Below are 26,615 nucleotides of genomic sequence, written 5' to 3' on the forward strand. Positions count from 1 at the left end.
GTATCAAAGTGAAATTTGCCTTAACAAGGCCTACACCAGAACGATTTGTGATATTTGGGGAAAATAAATAACGCAAATTAAAATTTTCACTATTCAAAAGACTTCCATGAACCCCCAAGGATACTTTAGAACCTGATAGAGCCTCCGTTTTAAAGCCCTCATCATTAGTAATCTTCCCAGAACCCATTTCATCAACCTTAATGGAATGGACTTGAGATGAGCAGCTTCCTGATAAGTGTGAGTCGAAGGAGTCTGGGTATTTCATAGCTTGTGTGGGATTTTATGAACATAGCAAATTGGCTTTCTATTTGCTACTGCAAAAAATTAAATTAGGAATGAAAGTAATTTGGTTCAATGAAAATAAAAAAAAAAGCTAAACTCAAAGTAGTGGGGGAAAAAGGCCAAATCACACAGAGGTCAGGACTGCCAGGAAGGTTCCTTCTTAAAGTCTTATAAATAGAAGGTAATTTCTAAAATGTCAAGGGTTTCTCGGCTCAATTAAAATTATTTGTAGCACAAATGGTTGAGACCAGGGAGTACTTTAAACGATGGAAATGCAGTAACAAAAATAATAAGCAACTAGGTTATTGTTGTTTCGGAGAAACCTTATTTAAATGTTGAAGAATTTCAATCATGTGGGATGCCAGAAAGAGCCAGTTATAAAGGGAAGTGGAGCTCTTTGCCCTCAGATTCCTTTCCCCCTGCTTCCACTTAGAAATAGGAAGCTGCCAAGAGCCATTTTGCAATCGAAACAACTTCATTTCCCATGTGCATTCGGAAGAAAGAGCTATAACTCAACGAATACACATTTAGGACAGGTTGGGGAATGGCTGTGATGCTGCAGCCCTGAGCTCAGAGCATATAACTTCTTTCTAAATGTGTTTTGGACTCCGTGGCTGTCATCTACTAAAGGATGAATTTTGCAAATATTATGAACTTATCCATTCGGGAAGCAAAAACAAACATCGGATAGACCCAGTTTTTGTCATAGATAAATAGTTCTTTACATAGCAAGCCCAGGAGTGTTCAGAGCCACCTCGCAAAGTCCAATGAAGTGTCAGTTCAAGCCAGAGGTGTTAGCATTTACTGTCAACATGGACTGTCACCACGTATGGCCATAATCGGAAAAATTACTGATGACTGATACTGACGGCGATGGTGATTACTCTTGCAATAACCTTAATTAAAATAATGAAGTGCTACTGCACGCGACTTGTGGCACAGGTGGGATAATGTATACATGCCACAAGGAAGTCACCAGCCAGCATGGCATTCATATTTCAATCCTGACACAACTGGGGAGCCCCAGAGACATTATGTGATTTCCATAGTCTCCACAGTTCCTCATCCCTCTTGTACACATAATTGCTGGAATAAGTACAATAACAAGAGTTCTGCTGGTCACTCCTTTCAGCTGCACATAGAGCCCAGTAGATGATTGGGACAGTCTCCTCCTTAGTGGCCTTCCCGTGGAGCTACTTACCAAACTCTGTGGGGATGACAAGTTAAGCTCTGTGCTTTCCCCACCACTAGCAACTCACACAGTCAAAGGTGAGGGCAGCCCTACGGAGAGAAACACTTCTGACCTCCTGGAACGCCAGCTCTGAAGGCTGACTCTCGCCTAGCCCATACCATCAGTTCCTTTTTCTTCCCAGAGCTTTTTGCTGTTTTCTTTTCCTCTGTTCCTCCAGTACCTGAGATGAGGGGGAGGCAGGAGGAGAAAGAACAAAAACCTTGGAGGGACTTCTGAACCACCCAGAAGGCCAGCCTCAAACCCAGTCCTGCGTCCATTTCACATAATTGGTGAGGGCCTTAAAAACACAAACAGCTCTCATCCACAGCGAGAAGATCAAAGGGACATTTACCCGCTCACTTAACTTAGAAAAAATAAAACACCCAGCGCAAATTGTGGGCTTTTAACTATCTTGTGGGACCAAAAACCTAATCAGAGTGCTGAGGACTATAAACATGTAGGAAGGGAAGCAGACGGTCATTAAAATCTGATTATGAGGCCAGCAGCCCTGATAGGGCCTGACGGCATGCCTCCCTGCACAGGGATCAGCTGAGAGAGCAGGGAGGGTGAGCGAAATCAGCCTTGAGCATCTTTCCTGCAATTTTAGAAGAATGTAGAGCCGTAGGGGCTGCTACACCTTACCTCTTTTCAAGAGAAAATTTGGCCTCAGCAGTTCATGGAATTTTTTTCCTTTTGCTCACTCACAGAACACTCATTGTATACTGATCATAGAAAAATGCAAACTCTCACGTAGCATATAATAGCAACTTTCTCTGACTACTGGGAACTGGGATTTGTTTCATTTATTCATTCAACAACTATTTATTGAGCGTCAGCTATATGCCAGGCTGTGTCTTGGGTGCTGAGGACACAGCAATAACATGACAAAGATCTTCGCCCTTATACAGCTTATATTCTAGTACAGAGAGATGCATGATAAACACATAAGCTAAATGTGAGTGTGTCAGATGTGGAAACGATGTAGAGGAGGACAGGAAGTGTGAGGGGAGGGCTTCCATCTTAGATACACAGCCAGAAAAGACCACACCGAGAAGGGGACACTTGAGTAGATACCTGAGGAAGTGCTTCTTGGAAAAACTAGGATTGGAATCAAGAAGAGCTATCAGCACAAGTTCTTAAAGAAGGGACACGACTGGCCTTTACGGAATGCCACCCTGTGACAAGCACAACATTGGCCAGTTTATCTCTCTAATTTAACAGTGCCCTCTGTTGGCGCTCATCTAATTGCAACAAGTTAGGTGATCAAGGCCAAATGCACTTAGGCCAGTGCCTCAGGGTGTCTGTCATCCAAACTCTGAAGTCCTCTTGGCGCCTAAGCGACTCAAAGGAGTCACTCTTGGATTAAGGTCTTGCTTGCAGCAGAGCAAGAACACACATTTCCTGGACCTGCTACCTCTAGTCTATTAATTTTTCTATTGATTGTATTACCCTTGGCACTACCAACATTTTAGACTGGGTGAGCCTTTGTTGTGGGGACTGTCCCATGCATTGTAGAATGTTTCGCAGCATCCCTGGGCTCTGCTCAGTAGATGCCACTAGTACCCTGACCAGTTGCAACAATCAAAGATATCTCCAGACTTTGCCCTGTTGCCCTGACCACACTCTCCCCTCTACCTCAGTTCCCGTTCCTCACTTTTAAATAGCAAAGACTCCCTTATCCTTTAAGGCCCAGCTCCAATTGCATCTCTTCAGCCAAGTCTTTCCCAATATTCGACTCAACCCTTTCAAAACAAATGGCTCGGGCTTCCTTGATAGCGCAGTGGTTGAGAGTCCGCCTGCCGATGCAGGGGACATGGGTTCGTGCCCCGGTCCGGGAAGATCCCACATGCCGCGGAGCGGCTGGGCCCATGAGCCATGGCCGCTGAGCCTGCGCGTCCGAAGCCTGTGCTCTGCAACGGGAGAGGCCACAACGGTGAGAGGCCCGCGTACCGCAAAAAAAAACAAATGGCTCTGGAACTACATTCCCGTAGCACCTTGATTACACTTCTACTACTGCATTAGATCTCAGCTCATCCATATGTCCGTCCATTTATCCATCCACTTATCTATTTATCCATTCACTTATCTATCCATCCAACAAATGTTTATTGAGCACCTGCTATATGCCAGGTGTTCTTCTAGATTCTGGGGATCGAGATGTAAACAAATCTAGCAAAAAACTCTGCCTTTGCTGATCTTATACTCTAAATAGGGAGCTAGAAAATAAAATAACTAAATACATGTCGTATGGTCATGGTGCCAGGTGCTACATTAGGTTCTGGAAATAGAAATAAGCTAGGCCCAATGCCTGCTTTCAAAGAGCTCATGGTCATGGCAGGGGTGGGTAGAGCAGGGGGGCTGTAAGAAGTGGGAGAAATAGCAATAGGGCCTGGGGGAGAAAGGAGGAAAGGGCACTTAAATACTATGCCCAAGTGTGAGGAGTCCCCAGGGTCACAGACAGGTCAGTGAGATATGCCTGAAGCCTTGGGGAAGGCTGCAATTTTGAATCTTCTGGTCTAAGCTTCAGGAGAACCTTCTGAGAGGGTTAGGACATTTACAGGGTGGAATGCATCTTAGGGAGACCTAGCCTCAGAGGTAAGACAAAGAGACAGTTTTTAGAAACAATTAAATGGAATTCCTAACCAAATTTACCTCAGGCCAGAATTTTTCCCTTTGCTTCAAGGTCACATGACAAATGGTAGTGAAGACTGGACTGGAAGCCCTGAGACCACACCCCTGATTCACATCTTGTTCCTGAAACCCCTAAACTTCCTGAATTCCTGTGCTCCTCGGGTGGGACTTTCTGTCGGTGATGGAGCTAAAGGAACTGAAAAACACCTCCATCCTTCCTAGGATAGGCCTCATTTACACATAAAGGTAGACACATTTCCATAATGCTACCCTGGAGGAAACATCCAGGAAACATAAAGGCTGTCTCCCATGCATACTCCCCCAAACCAGAATATGTAAAATAAAAAGTCAAAGATCGTACCGAGAAGTGACATTAAATCAACAAAAGACCTTGTGGGCTTTACTGGCGCTGTTTACCTGGTTTGTCCTAATTCTCTCCCATCTCCCCATCTGCCAAGACTTCAGGGATGTGTTGACTTTCATTTCCTTGAAATAGTTAATTTTTGCAACCAGGTTCCAAATGGGAGGTTTAAACTGGGGATCAGCTCACTCTATGTGTAGGTCATTTAAGAGCTCAATCTCATCTTTGAAATATAGATTAGCCAGGAGAGTATGAGTTCAGCATTTCTATGTAATGTTATTTCATTGATCCTGCAGGCCAGCTGGACATGGCTTCAGACAGATACCTAAAAATTAGTTCTAAAACTTTCCCATCTTTTAATATTTCATAACCTGTCAGAAAATCAATTATGGACTCTGCCCCCTTCCAATGCTTGGTTTCATAGGAGCCGATGTTTAACCAAAGTGAGGTTCTTTCCTCTCCTTTACGAAAAGCAATGGACAAGTTCAGAGTGAATGATAACTTCAGGGAAATTCTTGGATTTGTAAAGATTTAGAGATGAATTGAATAGCTTTGACCTGCCAAGGCCAGAGCTTGGATTTTTCTCTCTCCCATGCAATAACCAGAGACTGGTTTCCCTAAACCCTGGGAAAGATCAGGGATCCAGAGTTTAGTGCTGTGGCGACCCAGCCATAATTTGAATTTGTCAAATATCTTGATATATTTCTTCAAGCCCAGTGAGTCACGAAGGGCTTTCTCCAAAACCCAGCCCTCCTTTTATGTACACGCATACACATGGAGCACAGTCTTTCAGATTTAAATATATTTTCCCACTTTTTTGTAGTAGAGGAGGATTTAAAGGAAAGAAAAATGTTAGAAGATATGCCAAAGTGATTTTTGTTTTCTTCCTTGCCTTTTCTATATTCTGTAAAATTTCTAATATGAAAAATACATTAATGTTTTTTAAAAAATAAGAACCTAGGTAAAGTCCCACCAACGTAACACCAAGAAAGTGGAGTCAATTTCGGTATTAGTTTAACAAATAAAAATTCCAACTTCCATACCATGGGAGTTATTAAAGAAAACATGCATGCATCAGTCCCTACTGAATGGCCGTGTACATCAGGATAAACCATAGTTTGTCCCATGAAAATATCAAGCATTCATATTCAAGAAATGGGGTGAGGAAGGAGGGAGATAGAGAGAGGAGAAAAGATCAATTTCTGGGCTAGGAGGAAAGGGAATAAAAGGAAGAGGAGATGAAGAGTCAGAAAAAGAAGGTGAACTGAGTCAGGTGGCTGAGGAACCAATAGCGCATTGGGTTCAGTAGGGAAATTCCAGCTCGCCTCGTACCCACATTTATTACAGTAATAGCAGAAGCCGCAGTACAGTAATCCTCGTCCCTGGTAGAAGCTATGGCACCACTGAATGTTATTCTTTAAGTGGAAGTAAAACACTTGCTGTCTTTGTTATTCTGACATTTAACAACCAGAAGAGTCCTGGGAGAAAGACACCCACAAGTAGCTGCCTTTGGAATGCTGGCCACTGCTCCCAGAATAGTGATGCCAGTTACCTGCCTCTCTTTCCACTTTCTAACAAATTGTAGCCTGAAAACCAACAGTCAGCCATCTAGCTACCAGCTGAGTCTCTCAGACCTCCCGGTGGCTAAAAGCTTGGGAAGTCTTGGTGCCTAGCCCGGGGCACAGAGAGAATGTAGCGGTTTGCTGGTAAAAAGAAGGCAGACGGGAAAAGGGGATGGGGTGGCCGTGTTGAATCACAGTGAACAGTTACCTAACAGATTAACAAAGAATATGTTCAATTTCTGCTTTGTGCCTCCCTGGTTCTGAGAATTCAAGTTCTTTCTTGCTTATCGCATTTGCCAAATTTGCCAAGTCCCTGAAGTATGTCACCAGGCAAATTAACCAGTTTGTTTTTTGGAAGGAACAAACAGTAAATGGAAGGAAACATGTTGTTTTCTTAGTCTCACTTGGCAACGACATTTCACCGTGGTTGAGGGAAATGTCTAAACGTCCTCCTACTTATTAGTTACAGAGGTGCCCCAATGTAGGCCTTACTCTCAGATCCACCTCTCACTAGCAGTGGGAGCTTGAGCAAGTTAACCTACCTCCCTATCTGAGTTTCCTCACCTCTGAAATGTAGATGATAATAGCACCTACCTCCCCCAGTAGTTGCAAGGATCACCTTTATTAATGAATGTGAAACATTTAGAAAAATGCTTGGCGCGAGTTTAGAGCTGTTATCATTTTGATCATCGACACGTATTTTTAGTACTTGTTATGTGGCAGGCACCAGGCTGAACACCAGGAAGAGAAAAGTGAGGATGTCTTTGGAGCTTACATTTCGGTGAAGTAATAAAGTCATAACAAAAATAGCAGTAACAATGGCAACTAAAATTTATTGGGAGTGTAATATGCGAAATCTAATTGGATCTTCATAATAACCTTAAGAGGTAGGTAAGAGTATTATTTACAGGAGAAGAATCCACGGGCTTAAAAAGGTTAAACACCTTGATCACATAGCACAGCTGATGAGCGGCCGAGCTAGGGCTGGAACCAGCCAACATGGCTCTGGAGTTCTAGGTCTTAACTGTGCCTTTCTATCATTTTAGGGGAACATGGGCTACTTGCAAATAACAATCGTAGTACTGGAGAACAGCACACCTACCTTGTGCCTCCACATTAAAGCGTCATTACCCTGTCTCCGCTTCTTTTATGCCAGGCATTGAGGTTTTGGGTACCACCCATTTAATGTGATAACATTCAACTACCGGGTGTAAAACATTTTCCCCTACCGGGTGTAAAACATTTTCCCCGCTGGTCAGAGGAACAACTCGGCATCTGAAAGAACATTTAACACTGTTTAGCTCGGGGCCTTCGTGCTGGGAGACAAGCGCATATCTCGAGGCCTACCCGGAGCCAATCACTGGAGACCGGTTTAATTGGTTAATCATATAAATTACAATCACTTAATCATTTTAATCACCATCAGCCAATTAGCTCAGAGTTATGGGCTCTGAGGTAACAGTTATGCAAATGTTTGTTCCATTGTAGGCTATTAACAGCCATATTTTCTCCATCAAGCAGACAGAGACTGATGGGTGGGGGAAGAAAAGGAAAGTGAGCATTTGTTTAGTTTAACTTCTTTTCTGATGGGTTATAATGAAGCATTCAGTGGAGAGAAGCACCAAGCACAGTGATTTCTTTATTTTACTCAATATGAGCGTGCTGCGTGGATTAGGGGGAGGCCCCTGAGGACAGTGCAGGTGATGGAGGGGTGGAAGGACCAGCTAAGAAACTTGCGTGAGGCTGAGCTTAGCACGCTGCCGCCGAGAGTGCCGGCTTTGCTGGTTGCCCAGGGTACTGTCCGCGTTGCAGATAAGGAAATTGAGGACCAAATGGGGACATGACTTTTGCTGCTGCCTTTCCTCCACTAGGCAATAGGGAATGTCCACCAATAATGTAGTGCGATTAGATCTAGTGTGGACAGAGCATCTGTCTATACTTCTTCATTACCAACTATAGTAATAAGAGTTACTATATAATAACAGTGACAAATATATAATAGCCCTGGAAAGATAAGCCATGATCAGTGGACCAGAAACTTTGAAGGATCCCTGAAACATTGGTGATGTGGGAGTAGATGTGCTCTATACAACCAGCGCCTGGTTTAGCACCTGGCACCTGATAGCTGTTCAGTAAACACTTGTGAATGGACAAATGATTAGTGGCTAAATGGGAACCTTTTAGGGAATAAAGGAGTTCTAATCGGTTTAATGTGAATGAGCTCTGCAAATATGTATGTATGTGCTAATGTGCCCAAGATGGTTGGCTTCTGCAGTGCAGCCTTCTGCTTGCTTTTATCCCCCTTAGCACCCGATGTAATAGAGCTTTCTGTTGTGTGGTCAACAGAGTGGACCGGCTTATTCGTGAGCCTCCCATTGTCATATTTTCAAGAGCTATGACAGGGAGAAACAAACAGAATTTCAAAGAGAACTAATTTTGTAAGGACTGTGCAGGAAGTGACATGGCTTTGCGGTACCCAGAAAGACACTTTGTGACTATGGCAGTCTAGTCGTTCTTCAAGGAAAGCCTCAAGTGCCCCCGAGAGTTTGCCTGCCTTTGCTGGTAGTTAAGCATAGGCTTGGGGTTGGACCCTCCCCCTCCCTTTTATGAAGTGTGCGCGCGCGCGTGCACACACACCCCCCCATGTTTGTTACAAAATCTTTATTCATTTATTTAATAGTTCATATTGAACTACTGTTATGTGCCAGAGATCATGCAAGGGACTAGGCAGACAGCACTGAACAGAAAAACACTTGTGATATGATGACAAAGTATTGTCAAATGCAGAGAGGAGAGGTCAGTTCTTGAAGGCTGACAGTCTTGGAGAACTTTAAGTAATATCCACGTCATTAATGTAGTGATAGTTTTTTAAAAGGCTTTCTGTTTTCCAATTTAGTAGTTTTTAATTGCCTGAAGGGAGTAACTGGCCTTGTTTGAACTTGTTTACATAGATGGTGCCCAGAGGTGCTTTACCCCCAGGCTGGTGGGTCAATAGAAGTTTCTTGGTAGCTTCTTGTTTGACCTGAACTGATGACATTTTCCCTCTTGCTTGCCTTGCTTTTCTCTTCCTCAAACAGGGAAAATGATATTGACCTAGCCTACCACTGTTGTGAGGAAAAACATAAAAAATATGGCAACACACTTTAGAGAACAAGGAACTGCTCTAAAAAATGCCTAACAATGAGTATGCTTAGCTTAGTGAGAAACAGGAAACAATGGGTAGAAATGGAAAATTGGACAAAAATCATATACAGAAGTTTTAAAGATTTTCTTCCTTTTGCATTTACAACACTCTATTATTGCCTTTAGATTTTTTCTTTCACTTAATTAGTCAAAAGCTAGGTGAACACTCTCAGAAATCCTTTTATAGGTCAGACACTAGCTAGGGTCCATATTCCTAAGGACAGAGCTGTGGACCCACTTCCATCTTACTCCTCTGTTTTTCAGTTTTCATACATACAGCTTGCACTATATTTATTTGCCCGTGTAAGTAGGAAGTCATTTTGTCTTTGGGTATCCCCCCACCTTCACCCCAAAATATAATATAGATTCCTGACTTCCTGGGGAGCGTGCTTAAATGAAGACACTTTGGCAAGACAGCTCTCTTAAGAGAGCTTATAAAATTAGACAGACAGACTCAAAACTGATTCTGACGCCAGCACCTATGGTGGTCAGGCCATATGCCCAATTTGGTTCAAATTCCTCTTATTTTTCATGGTTTAGGATGGAGTTGAAACTTACCCTAGGCATCCCCTAGACTCTAAGCCCAGAATGATTTATATAATATAGGATGTTTTGTGTCCTAGTTTGAGTCTCCCCAGAAGCAGACCCAGAGACAAGGATCCAAACACAAGTAATTTATTTGGGAGGGGTAGGAAGCACTGGCAAGGGAGAAGGAAATGTTACAGTGAGTGACTGGAGCTAAACCTGGGGAATGGTATAGGACACACATCTCAGAACTAGCCCACTAGACGGCTGGTGAACCAGGTTATTTAGACACCAACACCAGTCAGTCATTGGTTGAAGGCTGCTGAGGGGTTGTTAATTCCTGGCAGAGAGCTTTGCGCAGTTCCAGAAAGAGCCCTTGGGCTTGGAGATGCAGGGACTGGCAGCAGGAAGTCGGCCTTCTTGGGAGCATACTGAGATGGCGGGGTTAGAGGGATGTGGATGGGACAGGGAGGGCAGCTGCTACAGTTTGGGTCATAATGTTTGTCCTTTCTTGCCTAAGGGTGCAAGTTGGAAGATGCTTCGGGGACAGAGTAGTGGGCTCTCACCAGGTGACTGCCTCCTTCCTCCAGCAGCTATAAAAATGGCAAGGTCATTTGGAATCACTGTTGGCAATGTGCCTTGAGTAACACTACAGTGAAAGGGTCTGATGTGCAGACTTACTATAAACTTATAGCATAATCACAAATATTCACCGGGATACAGAGGATGGTACAAAACAACCCTTTATTTTTCCTTTGGATCATCTGTCAGAGGAAGCTGGACCTGCCCTGGCGCCCTCAGGGGAGTCATGTTTGGTGGCTTCAGTCCTCTTGCCAATGATTGGTGTAGACATGGTCACGTGCCTGCATGGCCCCAGCTGTGTCATGGTCCCAGCTGTGGCCCATGAGACCTGAGGAGAAGTTAGAGTGTGGGTGCAGGGAATGTGGAAAATGTTTTTCCTGCTTGGAAAAGAGATGATGACTGGATAAAAACATCCTTTTTTTTTTTTTTTGCTAGACATTGTAGGGTCTGCTTCTGATGCCTGGGACTCCTATACCCACTTTGTCACCATATGGGGGTGATCACTCACATGACAGGGGAGACACAATTCAGTCTATAACATTAACCATTTAGATGTAGGGGTGGAGAGGAGGAACATTCTCCTTAGTTGTTCTTGATTTTCTTGTGTTCATCCTCCACTTATAAGCTAATAATTATTATTTATTAAGCCCTTCTGACCTCACAACTTTATGCTAAGCATTTTGCATAAATCAGCAGTCTCCAAAGTGTGGTCTGCAACTCCTGGGGGGTCCCCAAGACTCTTTCGGGGGTCTGCAAGGTCAAAATTATATTCATAATAACTTTAAGCCCTTATTTGCCTTTTGCATTGTGTTGACATTTGCACTCATAGTATAAAAGCAGTAATAGGTATCCAGGTAGCAGTACAAAATGATATAAATAGTCATATTTTTAAAAACCACCACACACTTTCAGGGGGAAAAAAAGCCAGTTTTGCTTAAGAATGTCCTTGGTAATGCAGTAAAAAGTATTAGTTTTATTAAATCTCAACTCTTGAGTATACATCCTTTTAATATTCTGTGAGATGAAATGGAAAGTTCGCATAAAGCAATTCTGTGTAACAAAGTATGACAGTTGTCTTGAGGAAAGGCATGTGTGCAATTAAGTTGGAAGCTGAACTAGCTGCTTTTTTCATGAAATATCATTTTTGACTTGAAAGGACAACCAACAAATAAGCTGTAATTAGCCAGACTTGGGAATTTCTCAGACTTCCTCTTGAAATTGAACAAAGTGAGATTGTCACTTCAAGAAAAACAAGTGACAGTTTTTGTTACCAATCATAAAATTTGGTCTTTCAAGTGAAAATTAAAATTTTAGAAAACTTGTATTTGCTCCTGGGAGCCTGAGAGCTTCCCAGTACTTCAAGGGTTTTCTGATGAGATTAGAGATAATAATAATTGATATGATTTCTTTAATATTATATAATGAAATGCTGGATGTATATTTTCCAAATGACCGATGTGTGGTGTTTCAAAATCATGCATGGGTAAAAGATCTAATCAAATCGAAAGAGATATCAATGAATTTTAATATAATAGCATATAAAAAGTTCACTGATGTGCAAGTAACATTTAAGAAAGTACAACTTGTCGAGTTTTGGTGTAGTATAAGAAGAACATCTGGAATTACTTGAAAGCCTATTAATATCTGAGTAAAACATTTTTATAGACTTCAACCAAAACAACATATTGCAACAGATTAGAAGAAGATACAAAAATTGAGCTGACTTGAATGTACCCAGACATCAAAGAGACTTGCTTAAATAAAAGGAATACGTTTTTCTTCTCACTAATTTTTTGTTTTGCCAAGTGTAGTAATTTTTCATAAAAATATGTTATTTATGGTGACGTGAAATGGGTTTACTGTTATTTTTAAATGAATTTATAGATATATTTAAATTTTTTTAAAGATATAATATGGCAAATATCGATACATACGACCTACATGAACAAAAGTTCTTTGGAATCCTCAATAATTTTTAAGCAAGTGAAGGGATCCTGAAACTAAAAAGTTTGAGAATTACATAGAATAATCAAAACCATCTGAATAGATAGCTGTGTCAGTGCTCTCAGTGGCAGACAACAGAAACCCCTCTGACTAGCCTGTTTAAGCAGAAAAGGAATTCATTGAAATATATTACGTAACTCCCCCGAAGCTAGATGTCATCTCTACCACCTTTGTGAAAAGATGGATTCCATGCCTTCTCACCAAGAAAAAAGTGACATACTCTCTACATAAAAATGTGTTGGTTCAATTCAGGTGTCATGTTTCAGAGTCCCAAGATTTGCAAGATAATGTGAAAACAGGAAAGGGACATTTTAAAATTCTCCTTTCTTGTGATTGTCAGATATCCAGCTGTTACAGAAACAATATCCTGAGATGGTACAACTGATAGTGGTCACAGGCTTATATTCTGCAGGATGCAGAACAGGGTAAGCCGTGAAGCTTAAATAGAAAGCTGAGAAACATGAAAAGTATCAAAAAGCCATTATAAACTCCTGATTTAGATGTTTAATACAACTGAAAAGTGGCATTGCTGCCAGTAAGGATAACGACTAAAAATCATGCCTTTTTCCAATGGTGGAGAGAGAGAGAAAACAGTGAGGAAGACTAGATGAAAAATAATGTGGCTAGCTTTATTTTTAGCAAAGAGCTGTTAAGCTTCCAGTATCCAATAACCAAAAGATCCTATTCACTTTGGTTCGAGGAGAAATTCTTACTGCTCATTTATCGTGTACCTGGGAAGGTAACTCTATGAGGGCAGGCACTGGTGGGTCTTGCTCATCACTTCACCCCAAGTGCCTAGAACAATATTTGGCATGTGGTAGGTACTCAATAAATATCAGTTGAGGAAGTGAACAAAGGAGAATTCCTTGCTTTTCTTTTATACTACAGCCTCTCTACATTCTCCAATTCAGTACAACAAATAACTGAGCTCCCACTAACCGTACTGGGCATGAGACATAACATGAACAAATGGCACCGAATCTGCCCTTAAAGAACTCTTGACTGACCAGTGTATTATGCCCATGCTTCTCAGACTGCAATGTGCATATGAATCCCCGTGGATCTTGTTAAAATGAAGATTTTGCTTCAGTAAGTCTGGAGAAGGACCTGAGATTCTGCATTTCTAACACACTCCTAGGTGACACTGTTGGTCCACAGCACTTTGAGGAACAAAGTGTTCTGGTACATCTGACTGTGTCATGGCAACTGTTTAGATGGCGGTGTCAGCAAACTGAGTCATAGCCTGATTCCCTTACCAAGTGTAGCCTTAACCCTGGTCTTGTCCCCAGCAGTGTTTGAGTCCCAGCGTGCAGGCTCCCCAGCACAAGTGGCCTGAGGGCAGTCAAGTCTACCTCACGTTCTGCTGGGGTGTGGAAGACACATGATGGTGGATGCAGTCTGGGTGTGATGGGAGGTAAAGCATTTCTATACATTGTGCCGGTAATAGAGTCAGAATCTCCGAATATATCATTTCTTTTCCACTGCTGGAGACAGTTAAGCACATTTTCATTGTCACACCTAGTTGAGATATTTCATAAATCTGCAGGGTAATCGTTTAGAATGTAAGTTCTTTCCCACTAAAAAGTATTCATGGAGGATATGAAACTTAGCAAAATGTAAAGGCTTTTTTTTCCCTCACATCTCGAATGTGCTTCCTCAGCAACTAACAACTTTCAAATGATCTGTCATACTTTGCATAATTAAATCACAGTCTCAGTGGCAGCGAAATCATTGCAGGAACAGCTAGACAGCACTAATAGAACATGGAGTATGGAGAGGGAGAATTTCTTGGTTAGTAAATTTCTCTGATATCAGGCTAAGTACTCCACTCCAGCGAATGGAGGTGGAGGGAAATAAACTCTCAATTTAGATCCACTGAAAGAACATTTCTAGAGCACCAGCTGGGTGGAGTTCACCCTTGGTGTGTCAGGAGCACCATCCAGATAATGATATGATAATTACAGATTGGTTATAATAAGGGTCATTTGATGGAGTCACTTTAAGTACAACTTTTCATGTCCGCTTTCCTAACACTCATGTCAGCCACCCAACAACATGGGTTCTTCATCCCTTGGAACTTTTCTCCCTCCAAGACTTTAAATTCAGATTCAGTTCCCCATCACATCATTATTACCCTCTACTTTCCCTGTACCCCACCCTCATTAAGCATCACCAGGACTTCCTATCTTTTTAGACGAGTGTGGTGTTTTGGAACCTACAGGAACATAGACTCTGGAGCCTGACTTTCTGAGTTTGTGTGACCTTTGGTGAGTTACCTAATTACAGTGTGCCTCAGTCTGCTCATCTGAAAAATGAGGGTAACAATGGTACTATTTCATAAGGTTATCGTAAAGATTAAGTGAATTTAGTAACACATGTAAAGCACATAGAATAGTAGCTGGCTCATAAGCACTAAGTATGTGTTTGCCCTCATTACAATCACTGATCCTTAATCCTCACAGTTCATCTCCAGCTACATGGCTTCCCTCGTCTCCTGACCGATAGCAGTTGGTCTGCCATGCCCGCCTTCATGCTGTACAGCCCTGGAGACCCTTGGAGTTGGTCTTCTCCACTCCCACTGCTAAGATGTCAAGTGTCATTAGAGAAGATGGGGTCATGGACCCCTCTGGCCGTGTCTGTCAGGCTCCCTGTGATCTCCATTCTTGGGAACTGTCTCCAATACACAGGGCGTGGGCTGCCAGCCGTTGTGAGCCCTTGTCCCCTGGCTGCAGGTGATTGGTCTATGAACAGGCCACTGGCCCGTGCTGGGCCCACCATTCTCTCTCCCAGGAAGTTGAAATTGGAACAGAGGTCTTGATTTGAGGCTTTGATGGCCGAACTTTAGAGAGAGGATCCCTTACCTCTTGATGCTGAAGCCCCTAGCATTGCCCTGGCTCCCTTACTTCTCTTGGCTTCTGTTGAGATACTCCCTTATCTTTCCAAGAAATTCCTTTTTTCTTGTATGCTGACCATTTCTACATTCCACACACCAAGGGAACCTCAACTGAGGCTGCCAAGAAACAATTACAATGAGTTCTTCTTCAAAGCCATGCTATTTAACCTCAGATGGTCCATCACTACAACTCAGCACTTTTTTTTTTTAACACCTTTATTGGAGTATAATTGCTTTACAATGGTGTGTTCGTTTCTGCTGTATAACAAAGTGAATCAGCTGTACGTATACGTGTGTCCCCGTATCCCCTCCCTCTTGCGTCTCCCTCCCTCCCTCCCTATCCCACCCCTCTAGGTGGACACAAAGCACCGAGCTGACCTCCCTGTGCTGTGCAGGCTCAGCACTTATTTATTCGTCTCTTTTGTTTTGACTCTGGAGAATTCCCCACAGGAGCAGTTGGAAGTTCTCTCCACTCAGGATGCGCTCAGCCCTCCACCTCTTCCTCACCCCTGTTCTTCAGCGCGGAGGCTCTCAACCCCGGCTGCACGCTGGAATCACCCAAGCGTGAGAAATACCAAGCCTGGATCCCACCCCCGGAGATTCTGATGTAATGGGTTGAAGAGCAGCCTGGGATACTCCGATGTGTAACCAGGGTTGAGAACCACGCCCAGCCAGACAAAGACTACCCTACATGAGCTCCTTCAACAGACTTCCACTTACGCCCACAATTTTCCCTTTCTCTGGTCCTTTGCTCCTTCCTTCCAGGCTTAGAGGATGACATGTACCTGCCCTTGCTAAGGCCTCTGCTGGTGAAAGTGGCCAGTCCCCTACACTCTTAGTTACCCCAATCCTCCGCTTCCTCCTTGTTCCCCCAGCCAAGCCCCGCTGCAGCCTAGGTTCCATCGTGTGCTAAACCAAATTAGGAAGACTGAAAAATATATTTACCCTTCCGGGTATCACATGACCTTTTTTCCCCTTAACTATTGCAATTAAGAGTTTTTAATGAGTGGAAAAGGTGCAATAATAATAATAGCAAACAAATAATAGAGCACTTACTATGTAATACTAGGCACTGCCCTGTGCACATCCCGTATGTGTGTATCTGCTCTCATTCTCACACCTACCCTATGAGGTAGAAGCTATTGTTGCCACTTTACAGATGGAGAAAGTGAGATCCGGAGAGGCCAAGGAGCTTGCCCAGAAACACAGCTGAGACCTGTGTAGCTGGGACTCAAGGGGATTCATAACAAACATTTAGTAACAGCCATTGTTTTTTTATTTAAGAAACATACATGTGTTTTGCTCTAACTTAAACAGTTCCCTACATATGGTTAACCTGGAGTTTGATTTTTTAAATGACAGTCTGACAGAATTCTAAAATTAAGACAAAAATTAAACAGCGGCTGTCCCTTAGCCTACAATCACTTATTTCTGTAGTAATAGCCCCCCCTTTTTTTTTTAATGAGAAAGAGAATGTGGCAGGGTAATTGACAGCATTTTAGAGGCTGTGTGAAGGCCAACAATTGTCTAATATAGCCATGTCATATGCTAATATTGATTAAATTCAATGCCGAGATTTTTCAGCCAAGAAAAATTCAATCTATTCGTGTCAGCCTAAGAGGGACCATTTATGGAATTCTTGCTGTTTGTGATTGACTGCTGCTAGGGCAGACACTGGGTAATGCAGTTACTCTCAGTGATTATTTTCTGCTTTCCTTTGGCAATTACAAGTTACAGCAAGTGCTCCCTGGGAGCACCCTTTGCTGAGCCGGTGTGTGTGGGCCAACAGCGGAATTACCAGCCGAGCACCAGCAGGCGAGCGAGGCCACCGCTACCCCCACCATCACAACCAGTTCACTCACGTGACAAACAGGCCAACGCTACCACCTCCGCTACAAAAAGTAATTGCTGCTCAATTAAGCAGAAATGAGACTGTCATTCACTGAGGTGGAGACGTGAGAACTGCCTTATCTGGTTCTCAATAGCAGTTTGGGTTTTTGAAAGTTATTTTACAGTTGCAATGACAAAGGGAAATGAAGTCTGCTTTGGCGATGTTACCAGGTGCTCTTCCTTCCATTATGACCTGGATGAATAGCCCCCCAGAGCAAACGCAGTGGCTGGTCTGCTAACTGGTTCTATTACGCAAATGCAGGATTGAGAAAACACCATTCAGTCGAGGGAGCTGCTTAAGACCCAGGGAGGCAGGTGTCTGTCCTCATTCAGACCTTTAGGTGAATCATACAAACTATCTTTAAAGTCAACAACATCCTTTTAGACCAAGGAAACCAGATTCTAATCTAGAATTTTTACTTAAAAATTAGATCTCATGAACAAGGATAAACTTATTGCCATCGGCCGAACTCTTCTATGGACTTGTTCCTAGTCCCAGTGAATCACCCGAGACAAATATAATCACATGACAAGATCTTAAGTTGGTTTCAGGGAAAGCAGAACTTTTCTAGAATCTTCTGCTTATTTCTCATGGTCAGATCACAGGGTAAGTCCCTTCACTTTTCTGTGCTCTGCTTTTCCCTTAAGGGAGTTTTCTAAAATGGAATCACTTCTAAGGAGGACTACTGAGAAAAATGCTATAGAAACAGACCAGAGCAGGGACTTCCCTGGTGGTCCAGTGGTTAAGAATCCACCTTCCAATGCAGGGAACGCGGGTGCGATCCCTGGTCAGGGAACTAAGGTCCCACATGCCATGGGGCAACTAAGCCCGTGCGCCACAACTAGAGAGCCCACGCACTCTGGAGCCCACGGGCCACAACTAAGACCCGATGCAGCCAAAAAAAAAAAAAAGACCCAGAGCAGAGTCAGGGTTCCTAGAATGTTGGAAGGGACTTGAGCAGCCATGCCATCTTGTCCTCTCTGACAGTGGAAGAGATTGCGGGCCTAGGAGGTAGACTTGACCGCCTGCCCCAGGCCACATAGGGCCAGAGAGAGAAGCAAGTCTCTGCGTTCCTCTTTAGAAGAGGCAGAAGCAAGTCTCTGCCAAGTGCCTCTTTAGAAAATCCTTAAGTGCTGTGTGGAATCCAATGCAAAAAATCACAACTTACTCCTTCAACTTGACACCCAGTGGGTTGTACCGTATTTATTGCCTGTATCTCAGAAAGAGCACTAGCTGATGGGCAAATGGTCTAGGCCATTCCCTCTTGAAATGGGCATCACTGCCATGGCTATATTAAAGCAGGCACCAGTGATAGGACATTTATTAAGCATGGACCATCTGTCAGGTGCTGCCCTGATCAGTAAGCTTTCGGATGGGATTCCCATCCACCACCCACCAGTACCCCCCTGCAAATAAATGAGTAGAGTCAGATCCTTTTATACCCTTCTGCCTAAAAAGTTTTTTCCTCTGAAGCTCAGACACAACAATGGAACTAACCAATGAATCTTCGTCTCCCAAGTATTTCAGAAACTCTACACCTCTGGTGGCCAGAGCAAGAAATCACTTGCAAAGATTTGGGTCGGTGTGCTAAGAGCTAACCTTCTGACCCTTGCAATAAACAAATAGTAAAGTTGTCTTTTGCTAGTCAGTACAAAACTCCCTCTCGCTGCTCTAAAAACCATTTGGAATTGGTCCAGCTAACATATCTGTTGGATGTTTTAGAAATAGATTAAGAGGTCAGCAGGGAAAACGAGACATCTCCAGATGGTTGTCTGAATGGACAATGGTAAGAAGAAAGGAGTGTGGGGTGGGGGATTGGGGGAGTCCGTTGTGGTGAAACAGAAAGAGACTACTTGAGACCACAGAACCAGGGAAGCCTAGAGTCACCAGGTGAGGGAGCCTTCAGTTAACAGTAGCAGAAAACCCAAGTCAGTGGGATTATACTATATTGGGCAGTACTTCTTAAACTTTAAAGTACACATTAATTACCCGGGGATCTTATTAAAATGCAGATTCTGACTCAACAAGTCTAGGATGGGGCCTGGGATTCTGTATTTCTAGCAAGTTCCCAGGTAATGCTGATTCTGCTGGTCCTTAGACCATACTTGTTAGGGTATTTGATAGGCCATGTCCCTGACAAGACAACTGTAGGAGCAAGCTTCAGGATTCCTTATCCAGAGGCTTTGCCTTGTCCTCAAGAATCCAGTTTCTTTCCACTTCTCTGCACTGCTTTGGCCAAAGTCAAAGGATGCTTCACCTACTGGTCAAATAATGGCTTCCAATCATAATCTGGGCTGCTTGCCTCTTCATTCTCGTACAGTAAGTGACAGATTGCTAGGCAAAGCTCTGGAAATTCACCCCATTGGATCAGCTCAGGTCACGTGCCCACTCATGAGTTGGTGGCTGATCAGAGGAATGGGATAGGTGAAATTTGTTTAAACTCATCAGGCCCCATCTCTCAAGATGGGCAAAGGAGGAGGTTCTCCTGAAGCACAAGGGCTTCATGGGCAAGAAATGGCCAACAGATTTTAAAAATTGGGTACCTCGGGGGGGGCACGGAGGCATGGAGGCTAGGTAGCCAATCAACAGAGGCTTTGATTATGAGACTTGGTGAAGAGTGTGGGCCCTGCATTCTTTGCCAGTCTTGGGACCCCTGATGACCTGAAGTTTCTACTGTTTGCAGAGTCACACCCATAAAGCATCCTGACAGTGTCATCCCCGCCCCCCATAATCCACTCAGTGAAGAAAGTAAAACATTTGTGTTTCATGAGTGAAGTGTGTTTTCCAGTCTCCCTCTTCTATATTACGGACCTCCTTCCTTGACCCTACCATGTGTATGGCACTGCTACAAGATCCAAATGTTTTCTTGAGGGAACCTAGTAAAATGTACCCTCTGTTTCACTTTCCAAGGTGATAACTACTAGCTGACCTGATGAACTAAGTGATACCATGTGTGCCCAACAGTGAAATGTGTTGTTTCTCCCAGAGGGACCGTAATTAGATTTTTAACTCGTGTTCTCTGGAGTTTCAGCATCTTGAGTTAAAAGACTAAAGCCCAACAGTGGGATTCCAGGTGTCGCAACAGGCCCCTGGGAGAAGACATTTCTGGGTAATGGAGCTTTTGGAGCCCCTTAGGCCATAGCATGTTGGTAGCCATGTATTCTCACCCAGAGAGAATGCTAGCCCAAGACTGCTGGGAAAATGACTAACAGTTTAAATGCACTTTCCCATAGGGAAGCTTCCTCTAATTGCAGCACACACACACACACACACACGCACACCCACCACCTCCGCCACTTCCACCATTAGGTAAAAACCGTGCTGTTTACAATTCTGTTTAGAACTTACTTCACTCCAGCTTGCTGCCATTTTTGTTTCTCTCCCCCATATTGTAAGTTCCTTGCAGGCGGAACCTTCATGGTGCCAAGCACGGTACTTGGTACAGTGCAGATATTAAATAAATGTGCGCGGCAAGTACACCAAGATGCTTGCCGTGACTGTTCTCCTTACTAGAGATAATCTACAACAAGCGTAACAAGCATAGCACCACAGATTCACAGTTGTTTTTGAAACTGAAAGATACCATCAGGAGTGTTCATTTCCAGCCATCAAGAAATATATTCCAAAATGGGGAAGCAATAATAGAATCAAAGATTGAGAACTAATAAAATCTAAATATAGTTTGTCCCCACATTTATAACACCCTTTCTCAAAAAAGGAAGGGAGGGAGGAAGGGAGGGAGAGAGGAAGAAATTGCTGGCACGGTGAATACTTTGGCTACTGGGCAGTGGGGCTGAGTACTGACTTATTTTCTCTTTCTACATAGGTTCTCATAAGATAAAGCAAAATTAAAGTTTAAAACAAGAGTCTTTTGAGGATTACACGGTATTGTCTACATATATGTTCTATTAAATCTCCATTTGAGAGACAGCCGAGGCAGCCAGCCACGTTAGGAGTGGGACACTGCCTGGTCTCCTAATGAAGGCCAGAAGTGCTATCGCTGAGAGGTTCCTGTGTAACCACCGTCATCAACTCTGACACAGGATCACTTTGTTTTGCACCCAGAGGAACCCTGTACCAAGGGGGAATTAGAACAATCTTGGCTCCCCTAGAAATCTTGCACTTTTCATTTTCCCCCCAAACTGGCAGGAAAACTATTTAGATTTCCATTTTTAAATGTGCTAAGTTTTGCTTAACACTGGTTTAAATGATTGGATATTGGACCAATAAAAGAATAGTTTCAGGTATAAGTTGAGACTGTAAAAATTTTCTAGAATCTGCTTCCACAGTAAGTTGTAAAAGCTGCTGCTTTGCTCAGAGAACCACTAGAGGTAATTTTCAGTTCCTTAGATCTGGCTGAGGAAGTAAAAATAGTGGGGAAAGGAGATATTTTTAATTTTCTTTCCTCAAAATGGGCAATATTCTATTGGAAAAAAGACATAGGAGATCACATGATTTTGTATAGCTCCATTGTGAATGTAAGTTCTTGGGCTTTCAGCTCCTGCCCTGGAAAACACAGGTGGGCGTTTGGAGAAGAGAAACAAAGGGAAATTTCTTTTTTCAGCCCCCAAGAAGCTCATCCTCAGCCTCCTCTGCAAAGGAAGGTATGAGGATGAGGCCTTTATCTTCAGGGAATGCTTAGAACTTTCTAGCTATGGGTACAACTGTACACAAGAGAGAAGCGTCAAGTATAACTCCCTATGAAAAATGAAAAGTGTAACTCCCTATGAAAACCTAAAAGCGAAAGAAAAACAATTTAAACATAATAACTAAGAAATGGACACCAAATTGTTCTAGATGCCTATTTTCAACTCTGGCTTTCATAAAGCCACACTCTAAGATGACATTTAATAAGGGAAAAGAGCTACATTACCGGCCAGAGGCTTGGTCCATGGTGCCATTTCTGCTATTCACTGCTGTGTGCCTTCAGGAAAACCACTTAACCCAGCAGGGCACCCGAATAATCCTGATTCTAGCCCTGAAAGTCCTGAGTCCCTGGAAACTTCTCAGTCTCAGGAAAATTAGGATGGTCTTTCACTCTCCTTAGCCATGCTGAGTCTTCTTTTACTCATTTATAAAATAAGGGAATTGGATTAGATCATCTCTTAATCCCATGTAGCTCCAGATAATACTGATTACCTTAAGTTGTTCCATTATTTTATTTGTTTATTTACACATACTTGGACGAGTTTACCAAAGATCTGAGGAAGCTTATGAGGATAAGCAGTATAAAATAAAAAAACTTAAGTAGATTTTTAAAACCAGCGTCACAAAAACATCTAGAATAGAAGAACAAGACCAAGGGTAAAGTGTAACATAGATATGCTGCCTTTTGATCCAGTAATTATTAAAATTGAGTGGCAAATCTGGCCCTGAGCTTCCTGTCAGTCAAAGCAAGAGGGAAAACATAATATATATGTGATACACATTATCCATGAGGGAAAGTATCAGTTTCTCTGGGCAATAAAAGATCTTTCTGGGATTTTGTCTGAAAGAAACTTTACACACTCATCCTTATGTAGAGGACATTGAATCCTGTCAGAAACACTGCACTTAAGAGTATCCTAAGGGTAAAAGGAATAACGACTCTCGTATGGCTGTTTTTTGAATGTCTGTCAATGTAAGCAGAGGGTATTATACTAAAACAAACTCAGTGGAAATAATCCTAGAGTCTGCCAAAACAATATGGTACAAGAAGATATTTTTGAAGTTGGCTTGAAGAAGAGAAAACCTACATAATCTAGAACACCTGGTGTACTACATGGCCATCAAACAATCCTCTCTAAATTAATACCTTTCAGTCAGACTTTTTCTTGGTGTTCAAGAAATCTAAGATTGTAAATCATGGAAGAGAAGCTTAAAACTGGATCTCACATAGAACCACTCTAAGGGTCCATTGTCCCTGGTCTTGTGGGAGGCCGCCCACTGGATCCCTTTCCTCATGCCTTCCCCTCCCCCCACCCAACGCCCACATTGCAGGCCCTGTTACTTCTCCCAAATGGAGTTCTCAGGACTAGTTTCCTTTCTCTTTTTAACAAATTGAAAAAAATATCAGCCCATAATATATAGATTCCTCATATTACTGTCCAAAACTATTTATCATGAAACTTCTAATTCAGAATTTGATTTGCATTTTATCTTTTTAAAAATATTTATTTATTTATTTGGCTGCACCAGGTCTTAGTTGCAGCACACAGGATCTTCATTGTCACGTGCTGGGATCTTCATTGCAGCATGCGGGATCTAGTTCCTTGACCAGGGATCAAACCTGGGCCCCGTGTTGGGCACCTGAGTCTTAGCCACTGGACCACCAGGGAAGTCCCTGGGTTTTATCTTTAAATAACTAAATGTCTATTTAAGTGTTTTGTCCTCAGTAAGCTCAAACTCCCAAGAGTGAATCCAAGTCTCCACCTTGAACTATATGAGAAATTTTAAGGCCTTAGATAAAAGTATGGTAGTCTTTGCAAGCTAATAGGGTTTGCCCAAGTAGTTATTGCCTGGGGAATGTGGGTGGGGATTTTGGAAGAGAACTGTCTTCCTCTTCCATGGCAAATGCCAAGGATTGTGAACTTTTCTTTTTTATACCTACATACAGATGTAAAGACAGGGGAATTAAGCAATTAGATCCAGGTGAAGGTGAATGAGCATCTTGCAGAAGCAGGGTCCTTTTTAAAAATTAACTTTTTTGGCTTTGTTTTGCTTTTATTATTGTTATAAAGTCATTGTATGCTAATAATTAAAAATTTAAACAATAAAAAGGGTAAAAAGTTAAAAGTAATGTTTCTCTTCTCACAAAGGAAGATATGCTTCTTACATATCTGATGCAAAAATGATCAAAAATGGTCTGTGAAGGATCTGAATGCTGATTTAACAAATAACATTACTTTTTTCCCAAAAAGTAGATACAAGCTACTGACTGAGTATAAAAGTCATGGTTCTCAACTGGATCTCAAATCAAAGAATGCACCTTATCATTTCATAACCAAGACCCTTACTCACTTAACACAGGCTACCTAACATGGGTAGCCTAACATGACAGCAGGCAAAATATTCCAGAAGGAAGAAATGTGTCTTGAGTAGTTAACTAGCAAATGCAAAGATTCATTAGGAAATCCTGTGAAATTCAAAAACCTATATTACCATGATCTATAGTAATTTAGATTTTCTAAGATACAACTTGAGATGTCTTGATATGAGATGGTAGATCTATTAGATTCAGGTTTTTTAAGTTGGTGGGATTCTTCAGGTGGTTAAAAGTTCCAAAACTATATTAAGGTTATTGGGTATTGAGAAGTAGAGTATAAATGACACCAAATTCAGTAAGGAGAAAGAAAATAACTCCCTCAATACTTGCCTCACTTTTTTTTATCTTCATGGGTCCTTTTGAGGGAATCAAGACAACCATAGCAGGGATGTCTTTTTCTGTTCCTCAGTGTTGGTGGCAGCTGGAATTCTGAAAGTCTGAGAGCTGGAAACATCTATAGGCTCTTCTCTCATATGACTGGAGGTTGAGGCTGACTGTTGGCTGAAGGTCTAGCTGGGACTGAGGGTCAGAATACCCACACATGGCTTTTTCCTGTGGCTTTGGCTTCTTGAAAACATGGAAGGTGGGGTCCAAGGGCAAGTGTCCTGAGAGAATGAGCCAGGTGGAAGTTATATCCTTTTTATGACCTAGCCTTGCAGGTCATATATCATCACTTCGACCATGCTCCATTGGTGGGCAGTCATACCAATATTCTAGGGGAGGGAATACAGACCTAGGGGAGGTCTATAGACCTCCATCTCTGGGTGGAGAAGTGTCAGGCACATTGCAAAAAGATCATATGGGATGGGATAAATGTGTCAATGTGGCCATCTCTGGGAAATACAATCTGCCATACCATCCAAGAGAGGAGAGGTTATAGTTAGTAATAACATTAATGCTAGGAAGGTCCACTAGACATGGTTAATGGCGTGCCTCTTTTGTCAGATCCTGGACTAGCCCCATGCAAAATCAGAGATATAAGTAAGGCATATCTTCAAAGATGTGTACCTGCCCCAGCCTTCTACTTCTGTCTTCTATTTCTGCTTCCTTCTATCCCAAAGGTTCATTGTTCCCTAATGCCTCCTAGATGCCCAGGCTCCTCTACCTTCCATGCAAACTTATCCTTGGCTGTCCCATTCCACCAAGACCCTCCAGGAGATCTCACTTTCACTTGCTAAAGTGAAAATAGCTTAACTTTTTAGCCATCTCAGAGAATAAACACATTTCTACAGTATGAGGGCTTTGTGAAAACAATGTCGTATGCCAAGGCATGGTCTGGGGAACTGGTAAAGCCAATAAAGCTCTTGATAACTTGTGCTTTTAGGGAATTTACTCCTTTCTTCAAAAAAGCAAAAGAGTGTCCTTGATATTCATCCAACTGTTAACTCTTGTTATCTGTGGAATTGTGTTTGGCTTTTATTTTATCCTTTTGTATTTTCAATCTTTTATAAGTTTTCCACAAAGAATGTGTATTTATTTTGTAATTTGGAAGCAAAGCTATTTTTAAACAGGTTTATTGAGATATAATTCACATACCCTACAACTCACCTGTTTAAAATGTACAATTCAGTTGCTTTAGTATATTCACAAAGTTGTGCGTCCATACCACAGTAAACTTTAGAACATTTTTATTACCTCAGAAAGAAACTCCATACCTCTTACCTGTCATTTTCTCAACCCATCCCCCATCCTACACCCCTTATTTTCTGTCTATATAGACTTGCCTAGACTGGACCTTTCATATAAATGGAATCATATAACACGTGGTCTACGTGACGGGCTTCTTCCATGTTTTTAAGGTTCATACATACTATAGAATGTATCAATACTTCTTTTCCATTTATCACTGAACAATATTACATTGTATGGATATATCACACTTTATTTATCCATTCATCAGTTGAGGGACATTTGAGTTGCTTCTACTTTTTGGCTATTATGAATAATGCTACTATGAACATTCATATACAATCTGTGAATGGACACGTTTTCATTTCTGTCTAGGAGTAGAATTGCTTAGATCATATGGTAACTCTCTTTAACCACTTGAGGAAACACCAAACTGTTTTCCAAAATGGGTGCATCATTTTACATTCACACCAGCACTGTATAAAGGCTCTAACTTCTCCATTTCCTTGCTAACATGAATTATTATCTGTCTTCTTTATTCTAGTCGTTCTACTGGATGTAAGGTGACATCTCATTGTGGTTTTGTTTTGCATTTCACAAATGGTTAATGATGTTGAGCATTTTTTTCATGTGCTTGTTGACCATTTGTACATCTTAGGAGAAATGTCTATTCGAATCCTTTGCCTTTTTTTCAATTGGGTTGTCTTTTTTTTTTTTTTTTTTTGCGGTACGCGGGCCTCTCACTGCTGTGACCTCTCCCGCCGCGGAGCACAGGCTCTGGACGCGCAGGCTCAGCGGCCATGGCTCACGGGCCCAG

The sequence above is a fragment of the Monodon monoceros genome, unplaced genomic scaffold (genome assembly GCF_005190385.1).
Source record: "Monodon monoceros isolate NGI ecotype Baffin Bay Population unplaced genomic scaffold, NGI_Narwhal_1 Super_Scaffold_2, whole genome shotgun sequence".
Lineage (NCBI taxonomy): Eukaryota > Metazoa > Chordata > Mammalia > Artiodactyla > Monodontidae > Monodon > Monodon monoceros.